Source organism: Chlorocebus sabaeus, chromosome 1 (assembly GCF_047675955.1).
Source record: "Chlorocebus sabaeus isolate Y175 chromosome 1, mChlSab1.0.hap1, whole genome shotgun sequence".
Classification (NCBI taxonomy): domain Eukaryota; kingdom Metazoa; phylum Chordata; class Mammalia; order Primates; family Cercopithecidae; genus Chlorocebus; species Chlorocebus sabaeus.
In genome coordinates, this window is record NC_132904.1 from 48,447,235 (window position 1) to 48,463,390 (window position 16,156).

The following is a 16,156-nucleotide window of genomic DNA, read 5'->3' on the forward strand; positions in this document are numbered from 1 at the left end:
AAAGTCTTTAACAAAACAACAGCAAATCCAGCAATATAGGAAAAGGATGAAATATCACGACCAAGTAGGATTTAGTCCAGAAATATAAGATTGGTTTCACATTTGGAAAATGTTGCTGTATTAATAGAGTAAATTAGAAATCGTATGATCATTTCAATGGATGCAGAAAAAACAGTTGACCACACCCATTAATAATTTAAAAACTCCCAGCAATCTAGGAATATCATATATCTTTTTTAATCTGAAAAGGATGGCTATGAAAAACCTACAACTAACATCATATTTGATGGTGAAATAGTGAGTGCTTTCTTCCCAAGATGGGAAACAAGATACTGTCCATGCTTATTCATCCTACTTGACATTGTATTTAAGGTCCAACCATTAGAATGAGGCAAGACAAGGAAGCAAATAGTATAATAATATAAGAGGAAAAAAGTAGGACTGTATCTGCATCTTTGCCAAGGTCATGTGATACAAGGATGATTTCTTTTGTATTTTAATGTATTAAGTGGGTGGGGATCAAAATTGCATGGTATACAATGGGAAAAATGATTTCATTTTGAGTCAATTTTTACAAATTAAAATTAATAAAAATAAGTTTATATATTGGCAGCATTCATTTATAATTCTAACTATGCATTAATTCTTAGAAGAGTGATCATGTTTTTAAGAGTAATTTTTCTGTGGCACATATACACCATGGAATACTATGCAGCCATAAAAAAGGATGAGTTTGTGTCCTTTGTAGGGACATGGATGCAGCTGGAAACCATCATTCTTAGCAAACTATCACAAGAACAGAAAACCAAACACCGCATGTTCTCACTCGTAGGTGGGAACTGAACAATGAGATCACTTGGACTCGGGAAGGGGAACATCACACACCGGGGCCTATCACGGGAAAGGGGGAGAGGGGAGGGATTGCATTGGGAGTTATACCTGATGTAAATGACGAGTTGATGGGTGCTGACGAGTTGATGGGTGCAGCACAGCAACATGGCACAAGTATACATATGTAACAAACCTGCACGTTATGCACATGTACCCTAGAACTTAAAGTATAATAATAATAATAATAATTAAAAAAATAAATGGAATTATACAATATAAAAAAAGAGTAATTTTTCAGGTCAAATATTATGAAAGCAAAATCAATTTTCACACTGTAGTACCATCTGACATAACAAAGGCCATTTTTGCAAATAAAATTTCCTAGGGACTTTGCTTAATCTTTTTATATTCAAATAATTCTTTTATGAATAATCTACCATATTGACTGTCATTCCTGCCACTTTCTGGTTCTTCAGTTTTTTTCTTAGTCTAACTGTAAATTGTTGATTTTTCAATGGTTTGAGCTATTCTCTGACACTATATTTCTTTGCTTCATGAAATCTTGCATCTTTTGCAAGATTTGTGGTTTTGTTTTGCAGTCACCTTACATTTTTATTTTGAACACTGGTTTCAATGCCACAGTGCAATATCTGGTAATTGACTAGCCTGATTCTCAAACTTGACTGAAAAAAAAAATTACAGGTGTATGGCAGTTTTAAAAAGTATTCTTTTGCTTAGGTTACACTTCAACCAGTTAAATCAATCTTTTGAAATGGGACCCAGGTATCAATAGTTTTTATAGGTCTCCACGTGACTCCAATGTGCCAACAAGTTTGAAAGCACTGTCAATGATTATTAAAGACACAAAGACATTAACCCAAATGTGTGAGATACATGTTAAGTTAATCTGTGAGAGATGTTTACGTGAAGAGTAATTTTACAAATGGTAAGGTTATTAATGAATGCCTTTTACCTTCTATATAATTTTGGTGACTCATGTAATGAATATTTGGATAATGAGAGAATTTCCTAAATCCATTGAGTGCCAAGTATATATGGGCTAGGAATACAATGGTGAACTAAAATGTATGTTGTACCTTTCTCTAGTTTACAGTCCAAATAAGAGGAAGACATTAAATAAATATTTAATTGTAGGATAATAAATACTATTAAGGAAAAAGGAGACCTAATTTGGTTTGGGATCAAGGATGGTGACTACACATTAGTGATATTAAAACTGAGACATAAATTATAAGTAGGATATAGTTTAGTGAAGAGAAGACAGAAGAGGGAACAGTATTTATGAGGGCCATAAATGGAAAAGAAGCTTGCAAGCTCTAAGAATAGATATCAAGGAAAGATTATTTCGAGAACATTCAACAGAGAATAGTTAGAGAAGATCAGGTCTTATGTTGCTAAGTGTGTGTATATGTGTCAGGAAGTAGAAATAGAAAGATAATGTGGAATCAACTTATTAATGAGTGTTATATCTATATGAAGGAATCTATATCCTGGAGGTTATGGGGAAATAATGAAGGTTTTTAAGTAGGATATTGACATGATTAGATTTTTGGTTTCAGGGCCATGACTCAGTTACTTCACCCCATGCCTGCCCTCCACAGAAAAGGCTTTTCCAGTGTGGTATTCTCAACTTAGAATCAGGAAAGTAAACTTTTCTTTGTTTTGTGTTTCCTGCATTATGGTAAAATTATTGAAGTTGAATGGATTCCTTCTTCAATTCTCATTATTATCCCACTTTCCAAGCTAAACACAAAAGCACATGTGTAAGAACAACAACAAAAAACAACAACTCTGCTAATATTCCTCAAGAGTCATATGCATACCAATACAAGCAGAGTCTTCCTATGAGCATTACATTTTGCCAAAGACAGCTTTGAAATAAGGCTGGGGGAGCTTGAGAGCCATACTCAAGGGATTGGCCCCAGAGAACAATATGGCTCCAGATACCACAGATCTCTGAACATGTTAATGTGGCCCAAGGCAATTCAACAGCAACAAACATGAAACTATCCTCTTAATTTGAATGACTATTAGCTAGTAGGAAAGGAAATGTGAGAGAAAAAAAAAATGTAAAATTTTAATTAAATAATGTTTTACGTATTTTTCTCCTTTGTACTCAGTTCAGTCATAACTGAACATGATATAGCAGTTGCCTGGGATTTCCACAGCATTAATTATTTCAAAAGAGCAAAAAATGAATCAGAACCAAAAACTTATTTATTATGCCCTTCTTTCCTTTTAAGCATCATGAAGAACTCAGCAACTTTTCTGATCACAGGAGTTTGCATTTCTAAGACTTGGGTGTATCCAATTTAAAATGGATTAAAATATGATCCCAACATAATAATAGAGGAAAGATATTTGTTTTATTTTTTCTTTACCTTTCTGTTCACTGAAAAGTTTTTCTTTTAAGTGATGGAAATGAGGCTTGAAAATAATGACACTGCTGAGATAAAGCATACCTCAAGAGCATTTTTAAAAAATTTTCCAAGGTTAAACACTTGGACTCGGGAAGGGGAACATCACACACCGGGGCCTATCATGGGGAGGGGGGAGGGGGGAGGGATTGCATTGGGAGTTATACCTGATGTAAATGACGAGTTGATGGGTGCAGCACACCAACATGGCACAAGTATACATATGTAACAAACCTGCATGTTATGCACATGTACCCTACAACTTAAAGTATAATAATAATAAATAAATTAAAAAAATGCACTTCAATAAACATTTTACAGGCATGATTTAAACTTACCCACTTTTTATTACGAAGTATAGATGCCTCTGATATTAAAAATGTTATACATTGCTTTTAACCCACTGACAATCAGAATCCAAGAAAAGAAATGAAATAGTCACAGCTGAGTCAGCTAAAGTGACAGATCTGGAGATGTCAAGTTTTGGGGGAAATTATAGAAAAGGTGAACTGAATATTAATTGGGATCAAGGAAGCACATAATCTAAATTCTATTTATGATTCTGCCACAGATTAGCTGTGTGACTGTTTCATTTAGTTCATCTGAAATCTGTACTAGCCCTGTATTGTTACTACTACTACTAATAATAACAGTACTTGAAGTAATTGAGAGTGTACAACATCCTACTACTTTTTATTCTGCTTTTCACTCTTTTAAAGTTAGAGCTCTGGTTAATGAAGAAACAGGAAAATGATTTCTATTTCTGGGAAGATGCCCTTTTTCCAGATGAAAAAGTCCTCTAGGATCTGCTGTACAGCTCTCTGGCATGTTCTGTATTAATTTATTGTACATGGTGTTCAGTGGGACAGTTCCAAAGAGAGAGAGATACTACAGGTGAGAAAGAAAAAAAAAAGCAATACGTTCATTTCTGATATTTTAGTTTGCTTTCTATGCTGCCATTCTTTTTTCCCCGTTGTTCAGTGTGATTACATGGTAATAGCTACATTTGTCGAAACCATTTTTATTTCTATTTTAGAATGTAAAAAGGTGCATTTCACTTATGACTATGCTTCTTGAAATTTCTCAATTTTTTCAGTTTATTTCTATCTTTTCCTAGAGTTGTTTAAACATTTTTTTACTCTAAAAATGAGGGTGTGTCAGAATTATTGCAAGCAAAGATAGAGGTAATCATATGTGGTTTTTGTTATAAGGTTTGTGTTGCTACTGACTACTATTTAAAATAGTATCTCTAAGATGAATCTACTTTTAGCATTTTTTTCTTTTTCACGTGAATTTATTGTGCAACAACTAATCAAATTTTTCTCATATGTTACATTATTTTAATACCTTTATTCTTCTAGGATGTCATGAGGCAATTTGAACAGGGAACTCAGTTTAGAATGAATTAATCTATTGCACATTTATATATTTCTTAGGTTTCTAGAGGCTTCTTCTGTAAGTGCCAATATTATTTTTACAATTTAACTATACATTCTGATTCCTAAACAGTTTCTTGTTTAGAAAAAATGGAAAGGTTAAAGAAGATAATTAAAATAACTTGTATTTCATTACCAGAGATAGTTCCTGTTAATATTTTGGTGTAATGTATGTGAGGGTGAGGTTATATCATAGTTTTATCTTCTGATTTTTAAATTTAATTTTTTGACAGCGTTTCTCAATGGCTCAGCTATCACTACAAACATCTGATTCCTTAGCTGTTCCTTGAGCGTCTGTTAAGACTTTTTATCTCTACATTGAGTGGTCTCCAAATTGCTGTTTTTTTTTTTTTTTTTTTTGAGTTCTTATGTCTGAATTTTTGGTTTCCTATCTTTGCCTTTTTCAGACTTGAAGTTGTCATTTCTCTGTAATTAGTGTTTTTGCCTTTAGCAATATCAGTCCTCCTCCCACACTCCTTTATAAGCTGCTACTTCTATTTGGCTATGAGCTGTTAAATTAGATAAGAAAAGAGTGAAAACTAACATTTTGTAGGCCTCCCTTTTGTTGTACAGCACTAATGTAGGTGCTTTTACATGTGATACCATTTAATTCTCAAAATAACTCCTTGAATTGCTATTAGTTTATATTTTAATGATATTAAAGATCCATTTATTGAGCACTTAGTATATACTAGGCACTGTGCTAAGCACATTACATGTATCTATTAGGTTTATTCCTGCAACACTGCAGCAAGGTGAACTACTATACAAGTAAAGATACCTGGACTGAGAGAAGTTAAGCAACTTGCCCAAGATTGTATTATTGGTAAGTGGTGGAAGCAGGATTTGAACCTAGGTGTGCTCCTCAAATAATTAAAATTGTGCTACAGTTATGCGTAAGTAAGAGTAAATAGATTCTGAGCTGAGGAATTCTCCTTTAAGCAAAGTAAATAAGCTTTAATGTATTTCCTTGAGACATCTGTTTTGGATTTTGCTGCCTTTCTGATTCTTCTTATTGCTCTGTTATAAGGATGTTGCTGTGTAAGGAATCTATGGAGCAATGTAGTGACATAAGTGTCACTTATGTAGTGCATAAGTGTCAGCAATGTAGTGACATAAGGAACTCAGTATTTAAGCTGAATTAATCCTAAAAGAATGAACTTTAAACATTTTATGAAGGAAAGAGCAATTCTTATTATTGTTACAGAAGTCTCTATTTCATGACTCATAGAATCATGAGTGCATTCTTTGCTAAATTTCCTATATCAAAGGGTACTTAAACAGAAGTTAATACAATAATTATCTAACACAACATTGTACAGCTGTATTTCTCAGGGAAACAGGATTTAATCTCAATGTATACTTCAAATTATCCATGAAAAGGGAACAAAAAGTTTTAATTAGTTTTTTTTGTCTTTGTTTTTGTTTTTGTTTTGTTTTGTTTTGTTTTTAATGGTGCTTAAGAGATTAAGTTGTGGTTAAGAGCTTGGTCTTTAGCTAGTCTGCCTAGGTTAAAATCCTGACTCTGCCATTACTAGTACAACTAGTACAACTACCCTGGAGTTGACAATGATTCCACATTGAACTCTCTAACTTCATTTTAGGTCCATTTCTTAAATCTAAGCACAGAAATACCTAAAGTTGCAGTATTTTATTCAGAATAGACACAAGCTTCAAGTGAGGAATTAAATGTAGCATCTCTTTACCTTTAGATAATTTTCCCCCAAGTTGAGAGATTTCCTCTGCCTTTTGAAAATATACTATATTAGGTAAAAGGGTTACAGTGCAGTTCTTTTCAACAGCTGAATTGAGTGTTGAACATGCTTGGTATCCTATAACAGAGAGCACTCCTTATTAATTTGCTATTGTATTATTGAAAGTGCAAATAGCAAATTATTCTCCCTCCCTCTGTTGTGTGCATGTGCAAGACAAAGATAAAAGCCATGTTTCCTTCGTGGAAGGGTGTGGAGGTAGAGGATGATTTCAATTAGAAATAATGACAGCAATAGAGGCTTCCAATGAAGATATCGTGGCCACCAAAGGACAAAGGCAAGAAGTTAATTCCTGAAGTCGAGGTATTTGATTAAACATTTAGGCTGTTCTTTATGTGTGCAGATGACAAGTATGTTGTTATTTATGAACTGAGTGACACCGTATTTGACAAAGGTTTTTTACTGAATATTTTGATGACGGTTGGGAGAGAAGCAACCCTGTGATATCCAGAGATCTTTTAATAATTAAAGTAAAAATAACATTCTGATAAGCAAAGGCTTTGCTTTTTAAGACTTTTACTCTTCTTTTATAATGATTAACTGTAAGAAGTGGCTTATTTTAATGGTGGTTTATTATTCTGGTTAATAACATTCACTTGGAGAGAAAAATTACCGGACTTTGATTAGAATGTCTATTGTGTTTTTTTTTTTCCCACTACCTTAACAAATTGTTTTAGAAATAGCTTACAACTTAGTGTCACCCTCAGGTGTTTTTATGTCTAAACATTTATTTTTAAAATTTTGGTATTGTGTCCATTGTGCCTCTACCTGTGTGTGTATGTGTGTGTATGTTTGGATTTTGGGAGGGAGTGGGGGAATAAGGAGAAGTTTTAGATATGGAAGTCAGTGAAACAAGATGTGTGAGACTAGAATTTTTTACTGAAAAAGAAAAGGTTTCAAGCATGTTTTCTCTTTTGGAGAGAAAAAAAATGAAACTGACTATATTATGCATATTTTCATGAAGAATGTATATAAATATAATTTGGAAAATTATGAAAACAAACTTACTTTCTAGAGATGGAAGAAAATATATGTGACTTAAATATTGCAACAGAGGTAAAGAAGAAAATTGAACATATTTTAAGCATAGTGTCCAACTGGGATAAAGTTTTAACAGAACAGGCTGAGCCATTTATAGATTACAACACTTTTAATTTTGTCAGTGTTACAAAGTGTTTATTTTGATAAAGAATTTGTTGATGGTCTATCAGCTTTTCCATGTGCAGAAGTGCAACTGGGTGATTAGTTAGGCTGGAGGCTAGCAGCCAAAATTGAGAAATTTGGTCCCCAGTTCTTTTTCTGGAATAAGAAAAAGCTACTGAGTTTTCCTGGGCCTTGATTCCCTATTGCAGAAATTCTTCACTATCAAGGATGTCAGCTCTTTTCTCTCTTCTCATTTTCTTTCTTTCTTTCTAAAATTCTCTTTTTGTCTCGTGGCATTACCATCTTCGTCTGTGTTTAATTAAGTAAGTACTAATTTTGGAGGTATTCTAGGGTTTATATTAGCTTAGTCATATGGAAATTCTTTACATTTGTATCAATTTTTTCTGTAATTATAAAGCCAAATAATCTATTTTTTTTTTTTTTTTAACTGTAAGTTTAAAGACAAGGAATCTAAAACTTGGAGAGATTATTTGGCTTGCTCAAGATCATATGTTTAGAAATCAGGGCCGGGACTTTTGGCAGTGCCACACTGCCAATTAATTGATTCCTGTTCATTTATTTTTTTATCTTGCTATATTGATGACTAGTGTCAGTACATTATTTTTATCATCTGTTTAACTATTTTTCAATTGTCTTATTTTATTATATCTACCTATCTATTAGTATTTGCTTGATTTCTTTTTATGTCTCATTTGCAACTTGATATAGTTGACAGGTTTCATCATTAAATTAAATTTGGAATTGGCTGGATAGAATATACCAATACATTTAGGAGATTTGCTTTTCCTAGAAAAACTGTCATAGTTATTTGTGTCTGTTTTGGCAGTAAGAAGTTACTATGTTTTTTTTTTTTTTTTTGCGTTTAGCCATAATTATGGACTTGTTAAACAATTAGTTGGAAGAGTGGATTTAGATAAAAGAGTAAATATAGTCTTTCTTATTACATTTTTTCTGATTAAAAAACCAAACTATGGTTATTGGAAAAAATTGGAAAATATAAAAAATAAATTATAAAAGCTCTGTAATGACGTTTAGAGATACCTCAGAAAGTTTATACTGATTATATCCTTGACGTTTTTCTATTTAGATACACATATTTTTTAAAGGAAAAATGGGATCTTATTGCACATGCTGTTTTGCAAGCTACTTTAAAAAAGTTAACATGTGAGCATTTCCCTATGGCATCAAATTCTCTTCTCCTGCCTAACTTTTCTTTTTAAAATGAACTTTTTATTTACTCTAAAAGTAACAGATATTATATACAAGAAATTTAGGCAATACATATAAAAATAAAAAGAAAACCTTTTCACTTTATATTAAGGTATACACACTTTTTGTATTGAAGATTTTATGTCTGTGCCTATCTATCTAATGTGCATATATATGTATATTTAAACAAAAATGAGATCATATGGTATCAAATGTTTTATAATCTATTTTATAATTTAATGGTATATAATTTACAGTTTCTATGATACCACCTGTTGTTTTACATTATTAATTTTAATGGTTGCAGACTATTCTATTGTGGCCATTTCATAGCTTAGCTGGTCATCTATAGGTAAGGTTATTTTTGATTCTCCATTATTATTAACAATGTTGCAGTAAACTCCTTTGTAGCTAAATCTTTGCACACATCTGTAATTATTTCTTTAGTTTAAATTCTTAAAAATGGATTGTTGGGTAATCCCTTTTTAAAGGAATTTGATTCATATTACCAAAATGCCCTCCAGGAAAGTTGACTAGTTTACTCTTGTCAACAGTGTATAAGAGTACTGATTTTTCCTCATCCACTCTGACACATTATTATTATTATTTTTAACCGTTGTCAATATGACATGTAGAAAATGGCATCTTATTTTTAGTATAATTTGCATTTCTTTCATTAGTAGTGAAATGGAATATTTCTTCATTTATTTGCATTGTTTTTTCTTTTTTTGAGATGGAGTTTTACTCTTGTTGATCAGGCTGGAGTGCAATGGCACAATCTCGACTCACCACAACCTCCGCTTCCCGGGTTCAAGCGATTCTCCTGCCTCAGCCTCCCAAATAGCTGGGATTACAGGCATGCGCCACCATGCCCGGCGAATTTTGTCTTTTTAGTAGAGATGGGGTTTCTCCATGTTGGTCAGGCTGGTCTCCAACTCCCAACCTCAGGTGATCCACCCGCCTCAGCCTCCCAAAGTGTTGGGATTACAGGCGTGAACCACTGTGCCCAGCTTGCATTCTTTTTTGAAAAATAAATTTCTTACTCATAACCTTTGAGAGGTAGTATAGATTTTGGAGTCAGATTGTTGATGACAGGGTTTGAATCTTGGCTGTATCATCGTTACTTAACAGCTCTGTAAACTTGAGCATTTACTTAATTTCTCAGTGTTTCAGTTTCCTTGTCTGTAAAGTGGGAATAATAATATTACTTATGTCATAGGTCTGTTGCAAGGATGAAATTCATGAATATATATAAAAAAATTTAGAATAGCCTATCACAAAGTATTGTGCATTATTCTAATGGGAAATTAATGTGTATTGATTTATAAGAGGTCTTTATATGCTAAAATAGTAACCCTTTGTCATGTATGATTTAGACTTTTTTCAATTTTATCAATTTGTTTAATTAAAAGTTTTAGAAAATCAAATCTCTCTCATGAAATCTAAAGTTTTATTTTTGATTTCTGCCTTTAGAACCATTTTTAGAAATGTCTTTCCCATATAACGTTATGTAAATGGTCACATATATTTTAATGTTATTTTTTACCTTTAATTTTTCTAATCTATCTAGAATTTATTTTGTTGTGTGATATGCAATTAAGATATGAAGAACCAATTATCTCAACAATATTAGTCATATCATTCATCTTTTAAACACCATAATTTTCATTATAGGGATATTTGGGTCTATTTCTTAACTTCTTTAATTGATCTGTCCATTCATTTGACAAATTTTAATTAGTCATATTTTGTATACTTTTTAGTTGAATTATTCTCATTTAAAATTGTCTTGGTTATTCTTAAGTATTTGTTTTTCCACATGAACTTTTGAGTCATTTTATCAAGTCTTTCCCCCTACCCCCGCTTCCAAATCTCTGTGATTGTAATATAATTATACTAAATTTGTAAAACAATTTGGGCTGGGCGCGGTGGCTCAAGCCTGTAATCCCAGCACTTTGGGAGGCCGAGACGGGTGGATCACGAGGTCAGGAGATCGAGACCACCCTGGCTAACACGGTGAAAACCCGTCTCTACTAAAAAATACAAAAAACTAGCCTGGTGAGATGGCGGGCGCCTAGTCCCAGCTACTCAGGAGGCTGAGGCAGGAGAATGGCGTGAACCTGGGAGGCGGAGCTTGCAGTGAGCTGAGATCCGGCCACTGCACTCCAGCCTGGGCGACAGAGCGAGACTCCGTCTCAAAAAAAAAAAAAAAAAGCAATTTGGGATCTTATGACAAAATCTCAGGATGCATTGTATTTTACTTTAAGGACACATTTTTAATTTAATGAATCCACAATACCTAGCACATAGTAGGCCTCAGCACGTGTTTGTTGGATAAATGTGAAATGTGTTAGTACTTACTAACTGTTGAACATTTAGGTTGTTTTGATGTTTTCTCTCTCATGAGTAATACTTTAATGAACATATTTACCATATAAATTTTTGAACACTATTATGATGATATCTGTGGAGTAAATTCCTAGATAGCTAGTTCAAAGAGAATTTTTACTGGTTTTGATACACTTTGCCAAGTTGCCTTCCTGAAAGGATGCACCAATTTATGCTCCGCCCAACAATTTGAAACCGTAGTGTCTTGATCAGCTTATTTGTCTCCTCATAGTATGATGCAGTTCCAATTTCTAATGCATTTGAAATTAATATCTCGTGGCAAAAGAAACATTTTTACTTTTAAAATGCTTGTTTATATTTTCTGGGTATGGAGGAGGTAAAAGATACATAGAATTTGTTGAATTTCTAGTAAAATCCTGACTCTTCTGCTATAGATATTAACACAATGGAAATGTTTTTCTACATGCTTGGGCAGAGTCACATGTGCAGGAACAAGATAATAATAACAATGAAAAGAAAACAATAAATATGACTTTAGAATAATGTCTTCAAGTGGATTTTTTTTTCTAAAATTGTTTCTCTTTTTTCGTATACTGAAATTACTTGTTACCCTCTTCTGCTAAAAACAAATGTTGGTTGCCTATATAGTTTCTATGTCCATTTGATTTTAGTTCTTTCTGTGACAAAATATTTTCAGTGGTACCTAGCATGAACAACCTCACTCCTCATATTATTAACTGGCTTAAAGTGGCAATTTCTGGTGGAGAAGAAAATTCACATTGATTAATTTTTGTCCTTGCATACCTGGGAACTGAGATATAAACAAGGAAAACTAACATTACAGTTTTGAGTAGTTGTACAGTAAGAAGCTAATTAACAAAGGGCTTTACCCTGTTTCCTGCAGTTTTTATTTATCTACTTACTCACTTTTTAGTCTTCCTCTTTTTCCTTCTCTTGATTCAGTATATATATATACTACTGAAAAAGAGAATAAGGCTCAATCCTGATGATATAGTTTTTATCACTATATTTTAAAATTGAAATCTTCCTTGTCTGGAAACAAATACCAACATCTTCAATAACTCTATAACTAACAACTTGACTTTTTTAAAAAAAATAAAAGATTCCTTTGTAAGTTGCTTTATGAGATTTTCATTTCCTGAGACAGCACTCCTTAATATTCCCTTCCTTCTTTTTTTGTTTTCTTTTTCCCTCTCTTCTACTTCGTATATTCTCTGTCACCCCAATTCTCTCTTTTCCCTTCCCTTATCTCCCTTCTCTTTTCTTATATTTAGTGAGTCTTTAAAAATATACAGTTGTCAGTTCTGAAGTCTAAATGTTCTATCAGTAGTGCAGTAGGTTTTCCCCATTTTCAACAGTTGCCTGGGGGAAATTTAAGTTGATCTGTGCTGGGTCTGCAGAATGTAGTCATGAGTTTCAGTGATGACCATGAGGGATTCTTCCCTCATATTCTTACTTTAACCTTACAGAGATCATGTGAAATTCTTACCGTCAGCAAGAGTGCTATGATTTTAAAACTCAATTTGCATATGCTTCCTCTTCCTGTATTCCTGGTACCCATCTCCTGAAAGGAGGCTTTAGCCATTTAAAGGCAGGAGTGTAGAGGAAGTAGGCAAAGGATTTCACTTATAATTATAACTAACTATCAAACATGCATGGATTATGTCTTGAGGATTGAGTACAACAATTTTCTAATTCTAGGATGACTTTCCTTTGGCAGCTAGCATCTTTTTATTCTGGATGCCTCTCTCTCTCTATTTCCACTATCATTTCTACTCCCACTCTTTGCTAGTGTTTTGGGATGCAAGTTCATTTTAATATTGACCTTAAGCCAATCTAATTTAGAAGGTATAAATCCAGGAAGAAAATAAATCACATTAGGTATGCCACATGTTTACAGAAATTATTTGAGATTAGCCAAATTGTTTTAATTATTATTATTATAATACCTTAAGTTCTGGGATACATGTACAGAACGTATAGGTTTGTTACACATGCCATGGTGGTTTGCTGCACCCATCAATCCGTCATCTACATTAGGTATTTCTCCTAATGTTATCCCTCCCCTAGCCCCCTACTCCCCGGCAGGTCTCATTGTGTGATGTTTCCCTTCCTGTGTCCATGTGTTCTCATTGTTCAACTCCCACTTATGAGTGAGAACATGCGGTGTTTGGTTTTCTGTCCCTGTGTTAGTTTGCTGAGAATGATGGTTTCTAGCTTCATCCATGTTCTTTCAAAGGACATGAACTCATCCTTTTTTTTAATGGCTGCATAGTATTCCATGGTGTATATGTGCCACATATTCTTTATGCAGTCTATCATTAGTGGGCATTTGGGTTGGTTCCAAATCTTTGCTATTGTGAATAGTGCTGCAACAAACATATGTGTACATGTGTCTTTATAGCAGAAGGATTTATATTCCTTTAGGTTTATAACCCGTAATGGGATTGCTGGGTGTGCATTAGCTCTTTAAATTATTTGAGATTAGTCAAATCTTTAAAAAAAAATGTGTTTGCATTAGCTCTTCAATTACCTCCATTACTGTGACCAAATAATATTCACCGCAGAAATATGCAACTTTAGAGTTTTAGTGAATTCTTTAGGACCAGGACAATTTCTTCTCTTTTTTTTATGTGCTTTGAAGTTTCAAGATCTGGATTGGTGTTTTGGAGTTTGGAGAACTGGGTTCTAATTTTAACTCTGCTACTAATTTGTAACTAATTACTTGAACAAAGTGTTTAAACTCTCTAGGTCTCACTTTCATTTCGGTTGTAACAACCTCTCTGGTTCAGTGATGCAAAAAATCTGATTTCAATTGGAGATATTAGGTGTGATGAGAAGATGTCATTATTCTGTTTAATAATATGTATAACTTTTGTATGAATGGGTAGGGTGGCAAATTAATTGGTGTGGGCCAGAAAGTTTGAAAAAGCTTTGAAGTGTTAGTTAATAATAGTAAGCTTCTGAGGCTTCTTTTTTTTTTACATGAGTTGGTGGAACTTGTACCTATTTTTTCATATAATGCCTAATGGCAGCAGTTTTTTTTTTTGTTGTTGTTGTTAGATGATGCTTTATTTTGAAGTTCTATTCTTAAAAGTTGCTAATAGGCATAGTGTTGCATCAAGTTTGACTTTCATTTTATGAATTTGGACTATGGTTGTCTCCTTTTCTTAAAACAGTGATAGAAAATACAGAAACATCAATAATAACAAAGATGATCATGGAGAGAAGTTTGGAGAGTGAGATGGGAGAGAGAGAATATGAATATGAAAGGAATAAAAATGGACCTGCTCTTTCCTATTTATTTGTCTGGCTTTCAAACACAATTTTATTTTATTGTTTCTTGGATTTTATGGGGTATAGAACATTGCCTTAGAGAATACAGCATAGAATGGGTAAATTTATGACACGCACATAATTCTTTTTGCCACGTGAGTGTGTTTGTTTGTTTTTTTTTTTCGTTACAAAGAAACCTCACCACATGTTTTTAACATTTTTATTATTTAAAGTATTTGAATCATATTGTGGCTTGTGTTTCTTAAATAAGACTCTAAGAGTGCTAAATAGGAGAAAAGGATAATGACATTAATATTAATTTTTTTTCTGTTTAAAATGTATTCCACGTGTGATATTTGAAATACCAATTGCATAGCTGTAGAAGTTAATTTTTAGAATTACTTTGAAATGCATTGCCATCATTTTATCTGAATAACTCTGAATCTTAAGAATGCAGAAGGGTTAGAAAGAAAACTGCAGACCTGTGAATTAGTGATAATATAACTAAAAGTTATTATATGTTATAATTACCAGAGATTCTAATGAGCTACAAAAGATTTGAGTTCCTGACAATGAACACATTTGGAATAGATTTTACAGATATCCTTATTTTTCGGGTGGACTTCCATGGGGTTTTCAGTGTTTCATAAGAGGTAATTCCCAGTTCGTTCATATGCAGTCCAGGATGTTCTGAATAATGAAGAGGCACATAAGGTAATTCAGAGAAAGAAAGATTTGGCTTTATGACTTAAGTCATTATGATATAGCATAATATTTTGCGATAGTATCAGCATGGAAGCCATAGTAATTGTACTGAGTTAAAGATGGGTCAGTGATGCACAGCCTTGAGTATTTATTAGCTATACTAAGGGCTACATTTCTGTATTAATCAAGATAAATTAGCTTCCTTCCTTCTTCCCTTCCCCTTCTCCTCCTTCCCTCCCTCCCTCCTTCCCTTCCTTCCTCCCTCCCTCCCTCCCCCTTTCTTTTCATTTCAGCATGGTTATGACCTAATAATGTTCAGAACATATAATATGTATACACATATGTGTTTATTCAATGTATTTGTTGTTTACTTTTATTCTTAAGGATTAGAGTTAAGTAATCAACCAGAAAACCTACACACTTTTGCTCTAAAAAATTGACAATACCTGGGTATGATTGTATCTCTGGAACTTACAGAAACCTATAAATTAAATTCTCAGGTGTGATATTGCATCACTTACTTGCAAGATTTACTGTTTCTAGAGCAGTAAGGGAAGGTGTTATAGATGATAAGAACTATCTAATAGAGTAGAAGTCTAAGTTTATTTAGTAGTGAAAGAGTAACACCAAGAAGGAAGTTAGACCCAATGAACAAAACAAAGTGTGAAAGGAAGAGTGAGGTAAAGGAAGGCACCTGAAACAATAGGACAGAAACTGAATAAGGACCCGTTTGCTTGAATTGACTGCTGCCACATCTCTGTTTTAGGCATGTGTCTAGAATTTACTGCTTTACATTTTGTAGAAATATAGAACTGCATATCATGAATTGTCCTTTGTGGTTGTCATTCTGCCTGTGAAGGATGAAAATATATTAGGAACAAAAAGTTGAGATAGTTTTGCCATAACCACAGTTTTATGATGAAATTTTATTTATTTTTGTGCACTGTTGCTTATA

At 33.2% G+C, this 16,156-nt stretch overlaps 1 protein-coding gene across 8 annotated transcripts in view; it reads left to right on the forward strand.

Annotated features, from left to right (window-relative positions):
* The window catches only part of SOX6 (SRY-box transcription factor 6), a 655,459-nt gene that overhangs the window by 232,415 nt on the left and 406,888 nt on the right, over nucleotides 1–16,156 (forward strand). The window contains exon 1 of one of the 8 annotated variants that reach the window (XM_073018038.1): nucleotides 7,689–7,943. The exons of the other annotated variants lie outside the window; for them this stretch is intronic. The gene's annotated coding sequence lies outside the window, so the exon portion shown is untranslated. Of the gene's footprint in view, nucleotides 1–7,688; nucleotides 7,944–16,156 lie in introns of those variants that run through there. 8 annotated transcript variants of the gene reach the window in all.